Below are 7,500 nucleotides of genomic sequence, written 5' to 3'. Positions count from 1 at the left end.
TGAAGGTCTCGCCTTGCGCGGGCCGAGGGAGGATGGGGCTTCCCCGCCCTTCACGGGGCGGCGGCCTCCGCACTCCCGGGGCGTCTCGTCCTCATTGCGAGGTGAGGCGCACCTAGAGCGTACACGTTGGGACCCGAAAGATGGTGAACTATGCCTGGCCAGGACGAAGTCAGGGGAAACCCTGATGGAGGTCCGTAGCGATTCTGACGTGCAAATCGATCGTCGGAGCTGGGTATAGGGGCGAAAGACTAATCGAACCATCTAGTAGCTGGTTCCCTCCGAAGTTTCCCTCAGGATAGCTGGTGCTCGTACGAGTCTCATCCGGTAAAGCGAATGATTAGAGGCCTTGGGGCCGAAACGACCTCAACCTATTCTCAAACTTTAAATGGGTGAGATCTCCGGCTTGCTTGATATGCTGAAGCCGCGAGCAAACGACTCGGATCGGAGTGCCAAGTGGGCCACTTTTGGTAAGCAGAACTGGCGCTGTGGGATGAACCAAACGCCGAGTTAAGGCGCCCGAATCGACGCTCATGGGAAACCATGAAAGGCGTTGGTTGCTTAAGACAGCAGGACGGTGGCCATGGAAGTCGGAATCCGCTAAGGAGTGTGTAACAACTCACCTGCCGAAGCAACTAGCCCTGAAAATGGATGGCGCTGAAGCGTCGTGCCTATACTCGGCCGTCAGTCTGGCAGTCATGGCCGGTCCTTGCGGCCGGCCGCGAAGCCCTGACGAGTAGGAGGGTCGCGGCGGTGGGCGCAGAAGGGTCTGGGCGTGAGCCTGCCTGGAGCCGCCGTCGGTGCAGATCTTGGTGGTAGTAGCAAATACTCCAGCGAGGCCCTGGAGGGCTGACGCGGAGAAGGGTTTCGTGTGAACAGCCGTTGCACACGAGTCAGTCGATCCTAAGCCCTAGGAGAAATCCGATGTTGATGGGGGCCGTCATAGCATGATGCACTTTGTGCTGGCCCCCGTTGGGCGAAAGGGAATCCGGTTCCTATTCCGGAACCCGGCAGCGGAACCGATACAAGTCGGGCCCCTCTTTTAGAGATGCTCGTCGGGGTAACCCAAAAGGACCCGGAGACGCCGTCGGGAGATCGGGGAAGAGTTTTCTTTTCTGCATGAGCGTTCGAGTTCCCTGGAATCCTCTAGCAGGGAGATAGGGTTTGGAACGCGAAGAGCACCGCAGTTGCGGCGGTGTCCCGATCTTCCCCTCGGACCTTGAAAATCCGGGAGAGGGCCACGTGGAGGTGTCGCGCCGGTTCGTACCCATATCCGCAGCAGGTCTCCAAGGTGAAGAGCCTCTAGTCGATAGAATAATGTAGGTAAGGGAAGTCGGCAAATTGGATCCGTAACTTCGGGATAAGGATTGGCTCTGAGGATCGGGGCGTGTCGGGCTTGGTCGGGAAGTGGGTCAGCGCTAACGTGCCGGGCCTGGGCGAGGTGAGTGCCGTAGGGGTGCCGGTAAGTGCGGGCGTTTAGCGCGGGCGTGGTCTGCTCTCGCCGTTGGTCGGCCTCGTGCTGGCCGGCGGTGCAGGATGCGCGCGCCTGCGCGGCGTTCGCGCCCCGGTGCTTCAACCTGCGTGCAGGATCCGAGCTCGGTCCCGTGCCTTGGCCTCCCACGGATCTTCCTTGCTGCGAGGCCGCGTCCGCCTTAGCGTGCTCCTCCGGGGGCGCGCGGGTGCGCGGATTCTCTTCGGCCGCCATTCAACGATCAACTCAGAACTGGCACGGACTGGGGGAATCCGACTGTCTAATTAAAACAAAGCATTGCGATGGCCCTAGCGGGTGTTGACGCAATGTGATTTCTGCCCAGTGCTCTGAATGTCAACGTGAAGAAATTCAAGCAAGCGCGGGTAAACGGCGGGAGTAACTATGACTCTCTTAAGGTGACCAAGTGGCGGCGGTGTGGCTGCATCCGGACTTGGCTTTTCGAAGTGCGGTCTTGATGTAGTCGTGCTGCTGCTGCGAGGTGCCTTCCTTGGGTTATGGTTACAGGGAGAGTGATGCGCAATACATGGGCCTAGCCCTCTTAGCCTCTCCTCTCCTGCGGTCTTCTCCCCTTCTCGTGGGCCCGCTGATTTTCGCAGAGTGGAAGACCGCACCTGGGGCTTGGGGGGGTTACCAGCCCCCCCTCGCATTATCCCTTTTTTTAGTTGGGGGCAGTAACCAGAGAATAAGTGGTGGCCCTTCCGCTGAAGGTGCCACCCCAACTCCCCCAGCACCTAGCCGGCCAACCGGCCGTGCCGAAAATCTTGTAACTTTTGCAGCAGTATACGCCTGTAGTGAGTGCCACCGCAGCTTCACCACCAAGAATGGTCTCGGGGTCCATCGCCGCCGCCAACATCTTGCGGCCGCCAACGCGGAGATCGTGACGGAGAGGCATCGCGCGAGGTGGACGGAGGAAGAAGTCCTGTCGCTCGCCAAGGCAGAGGCCGAACTGTTCCTCGAGAGGGACGCCCGGTTCTTCTTTGTAAATCAAGAACTCATCAGGATGTTCCCCGACCGAACGCTTGAGGCAATCAAGTGCCGACGGCGGCAAGCTGCCCACAAGCAGCTTGTCCGCCAGTTCATGGAGGCGCTTGAGATCGGTCGGGGGGAAGAGCCGGCGTCCCGCCGGGGAGCAGCGAGCCCGCTGCCTGACGCGGGCGAGGCCGCTGCGCCGCCCGTCGACGCAGCCGAGGACTTCGCGGCCGACACCACCGGGCCGCCGCCGGAGGGGCCGACTGACGCCGCCATCTGGGAGCATCTGGCGGGGCTACCTGCTTCCGCCCAGCGTTTCTCTGCCCTGGATCGAGTCATTGGTCTGGGGCGGGGCACGCCGCCCGATGTCATCCTGGGCATGCTCCCGGATGCCCTTGCGTCGGTCGGGTCCAGAGGGGAGAGATCGATCACCAGGACACAGCGGCCGCGCCAACCATCGAAGCGGCCGCCTGCCGCGCCGCCGACGCAGAAGCGCAAGCGGCGCCGCTGGGAATACGCGAGAACGCAGGATGCCTTCCGACGGTCGCGCGCACGTTGCGTGCGCGGCCTCTTGGATGGCACCCTGCTCCAGCCGCCACCTGCCATCCCTGGTCTGCTGGACTTCTGGGCGGACCTCTTCACTAAGAAGCCCGTCTCCACCGCGGGCTTCATTCGTGACCGCCTCCTTCCGCACTCGGAGCCTGTCGCTCTTGAGTGCCTATGGGGGCCGGTCACACATGAGGAGGTCGCCGCCGCGTTGCCGCCCAGGGGATCAGCAGCTGGGCCGGACGGCCTTACCCCAGCGGAGTTGCGGCGCCTGCCGCACGAAGTCCTGGTGAAAGTGATGAATCTCTTCCTTCTGGCCCGCGCCCTTCCGGAACGCCTGCTTCGCGCGCGGACGTCCCTTCTCCCGAAAACGGCTGCACCAACATCCCCCGCTGACTTTCGCCCCATTACGGTCTGCTCGGTGTTGGCGCGGACCTTTCACAAGGTTCTCGCGTCACGCCTGATGCGCGCTTGTGCTGTGGACGAACGTCAGCGGGCATTCATCCCTCGGGATGGGATGTTGGAAAACACTTTCATCCTGGACACTGCTCTCACCGACGCAGTTCGCTCCTGCCGCTCTGTCTTTGTGGCATCGATCGATGTATCTAAGGCATTCGATTCGGTGGATCATGCTGCCCTTCGCCCCGTGCTGAAGGCGCATGGCCTACCGGATTGCTTTGTCGAGTATGTCGAGCGGTGCTACGAGGGCAGCACGACAGTGATAGCGGACGGCGCCGGCGTGGGCGTGTCTGTGCAGCCAGCACGGGGCGTTCGCCAGGGCGATCCCCTCTCCCCCCTCCTGTTCAACTTTGCGGTGGACTACGTTTTAGGCCAACTGCCCTCCCACATCGGAGCTCGGATCCTCGGTCGCAGAGTCAACGCTGCGGCCTTTGCAGATGACGTCTTGCTGTTTGCAGCGACCCCGAGGGGCTTGCAGTCCCTCATCGACGCAGCTACCGCAGCCCTCGCCCACCTAGGGCTGCAGATCAACGCCCGGAAGTGTTTCACCCTCGCTTTAGTCGCGTCAGGGCGCGAGAAGAAGGTGAAGGTGGACAGCAATGTCACCTTCACAGCAGGCAATACCACCATGCCTGCCCTGCGTGTGGGTGAAACCTTCCGGTACCTGGGGCTGCAATTCTCCACGGCGGGTCGCTGTGTCTTCAATCCACGTCGTCACCTGGTGGAGCAGCTTGACGTCATCTCCCGAGCTCCGCTGAAGCCGCAACAGCGCCTCCACGCTCTCACCAACGTGCTTCTCCCTGGCCTGTACCACGGGCTGGCCCTCAGCCGCACCCGGGTGGGTGCATTGAAGTCGGCCGACGTTACCATCCGGGCCGCCGTCAGGAGATGGTTCCGCCTTCCGGCGGACACCCCCCTGGGATACTTCCACGCTCCTGTTGCCCAGGGGGGCCTCGGCATCCCATCTTGCCGATGGATGGGTCCGACGCTTCGTCGGTCCCGTCTCCTGGCGCTGAAGAAGATAGGGCCAGCCTGCGACGGTGCAGGCATGGATGAAGTGCAGCGTGAGATCGAGGTGCTGGAGCGCCACCTAATGTGGGAGGGCCACCTCCTCAAATCGTCAACGCAGGTTGGGGAAATGTGGGCGGCGCGCCTACACATCGCCATTGACGGTGCGGCGCTGTCATCCTCTGCCGCCGTCAGTGGCCAACATCAGTGGGTCGCCGACACCAGTCGCCTGCTATCTGGGCGTGACTACATCGACGCCCTCCGCGCCCGCATCAACGCCTTCCCTACGAAGGCACGGCGCAGTCGCGGCCGGGAGGCGGACACCAGATGCCGCGCGGGGTGCCAGGCCGTGGAGACCGCCAACCACGTACTTCAGGCTTGCTTCAGGACGCACGGGTCCCGGGTCAAGCGCCATGACGCTGTTGTGCGTTATGTCGCCCGCGGACTCGCGCAGAGGGGCTTCAATGTCTCCGTGGAGCCCCACCTCCGAACACCTGAGGGCATCCGCAAGCCTGACGTGGTGGCGGTCAAAGACGGCATCGCCCGCGTGGTCGACGCCCAGATAGTCGGAGACCATCTCCGGCTCGACTGGTGTCATTCCCAGAAGGCGGCCTACTACGACACGCCGTCCATCCGGCGTGCTATCTCCAACCTGCACCGTGACGTTGAGGAGGTGATTGTGTCCACCGCGACGTTGAACTGGAGGGGTGTATGGTCTCCAGCGTCGGCGAGGGATCTCGCCGCCTTAGGCTTCCGACCCCGAGAACTAGCGGTGCTGAGCACCAGAACACTACAGAGTTGCTGCAGAAGTTACAAGATTTTCGAGCGTATGACGGCCCCTAGCCCGAAGCAGCGTGTCGGCGTCGGCTAGGCTGCTGGATATTTTTCTTCGCCTTGACTCCTGGGGCCTATCCACAGGAGGAATAAACCGTCTTTGTTCTTCCTTCTTTGTGTCATTATTTTGTGTTTTTTTGTTTTTGTTGTTCTTCCGCACTAATATATATGTATATGTGTATGTTAGTTTTATACTTGTATCTTGTGGTACGCCCTGTAAGTCCCCACCTCGGTGGCGGACATGGCGTCAAACACCTGCCACGCATTATATATGTATATATTTTGTGTTATTCAAATTATTTTGAATAAAGACGGCTGTTGGTAGCCAAATGCCTCGTCATCTAATTAGTGACGCGCATGAATGGATTAACGAGATTCCCGCTGTCCCTATCTACTACAGCAGCAACGGGCGCAGTCCCGTTAGCCCATACAGGGAAAACGCCTAAAGCGCCTTGGAACCCTGAGCTGCAACGTCTCCGACGCGAATGCAGAAGGGCGCGGCGGCAATACCAGCGCAGCATAGGCGATCACATGCGTGAGGCCACGCTTGCGCGGTACAGGCGGGCCAAGGCGGTGTTTAAGCGGACGCTGCACACGGTACGGATTGAGAGTTGGCAGTCTTTCGTTCGTGACAGTCTGGCGGCTGACCCCTGGGGAACGCCGTACAGAATTGCCGCATCGAAAGTTCGGTCACCGACGGTCCTGTCAACCCTAAGGAAGAATGATGGCAGCCACACCAGGGACTGGCAGGAGTCAGCCGAGCTACTCATGAGCACCTTGTTGCCAGATGATAGTAGCGAAGATGAGAATGAGGAACAGGGGAATATGAGGAGACAACTCAATGAGGCGTATGCCAATGAGACGCCAGTTGCTCCATTCACTGAACGTGAAGTTACCATAGCCATTCTCGAATTGCGCCGAAAGAAGGCGACGGGACAAGATGGTCTCGCTGCAGAGGCTCTTCAAGCCTTATGCGCGGAGATCTGCCCTTACCTGACAAACCTCTACAACGAGTGTTTGCGACAGGGACGGGTACCAGAGTCGTGGAAGACTGCTGAAGTGGTTATACTGCGAAAGGGTGATGACAAGGATCCAGAAGTGCCGAAATCGTACCGACCAATCTGTCTCTTGAACTCCATGGCCAAGCTCCAGGAGAAGCTCCTATGCCTCCGGCTAGAGCAACACCGGGAGCTTAGGGGACGAAGTCCCGACCAGTACGGATTCAGGAGGGGCCTGTGTACAGAAGATGCTATAAACAAGGCAATGTCGCTAGTGGACACATCTACCGCTAAGTACGTTGCGGGGATAATGGTCGACATCGCCGGGGCTTTCGATAACCTATGGTGGCCGGCTCTGTTCGACAGCCTAAGGAAGTTGGAATGTCCTGGGCCCCTGTACCGGTGCCTGCTTGACTACTGCCGACACCGGCGAGCGGTCTTGCGGTGCCCGGGGCGGGCGGTTGAGAAGTTGATCACTAAGGGATGCCCACAGGGCTCAGTCTGCGGTCCCATATTCTGGGACGTGGGTTTGGAACCTGTGCTGGAGGAACTTGGGGAACTGCGACAAGTGCGAGGCGTGGTGGCGTACGCTGATGACATTCTTCTAGTGATAGAAGGTGATTCTCGGGCAATACTAGAAGCAAACTGCAATGCAGCGTTAAATGCACTACAGGAGTGGTGCCAGAGGGTGAAGCTGAAGCTGTCTGCAGAGAAGACTGTGTATGTCATGCTGCGCGGCCGATTGGCGCGTGATCCCTTGCTCCGAATAGCTGGAGGAGCCAACAATGGAGCAATCAGGCGAACTTACATGACAAGGTACCTGGGGATTCACCTTGACGAGTCCAGGCTGTTCACGGCGCACATCGAGTTCGTATGTCGCAAAGGCCAAGCCCTATTCCACAAAATAGCCAGCATTGCAAACAGGCAATACCACCTGCCACTGCATACACTAAGGCTGTATCACTCGAGCATTCTGGTAGCCATCACGGCTTACGGATCGAGTGTTTGGGCTCATAGATTGAGAAAGAGAAAACCTGCGGCGGCGGTGAGGAGGCTACAGCGCCAAGCGCTGGTGCGCCTCACCGGAGCATACAGCACGACATCCGCTGATGCGTTACTTGTCATCACGGCAATCCCCCCACTTGACCTACTGGTCAGGGAAAGGGGTGCGCTGTATTGGCTCCGGAAGGGCAATCC

General features: G+C 59.8%; 1 pseudogene; it reads left to right on the top strand.

Moving 5' to 3' along the window:
• Positions 1-7,500, top strand: part of LOC126444200 (large subunit ribosomal RNA) — a 10,785-nt pseudogene that overhangs the window by 1,000 nt on the left and 2,285 nt on the right.

This window comes from Schistocerca serialis, unplaced genomic scaffold (genome assembly GCF_023864345.2).
Source record: "Schistocerca serialis cubense isolate TAMUIC-IGC-003099 unplaced genomic scaffold, iqSchSeri2.2 HiC_scaffold_246, whole genome shotgun sequence".
In the NCBI taxonomy this organism is placed as follows: domain Eukaryota; kingdom Metazoa; phylum Arthropoda; class Insecta; order Orthoptera; family Acrididae; genus Schistocerca; species Schistocerca serialis.
The sequence above is the reverse complement of the archived record's forward strand: the minus strand, read 5'-3'. Positions and strand labels throughout refer to the sequence as shown.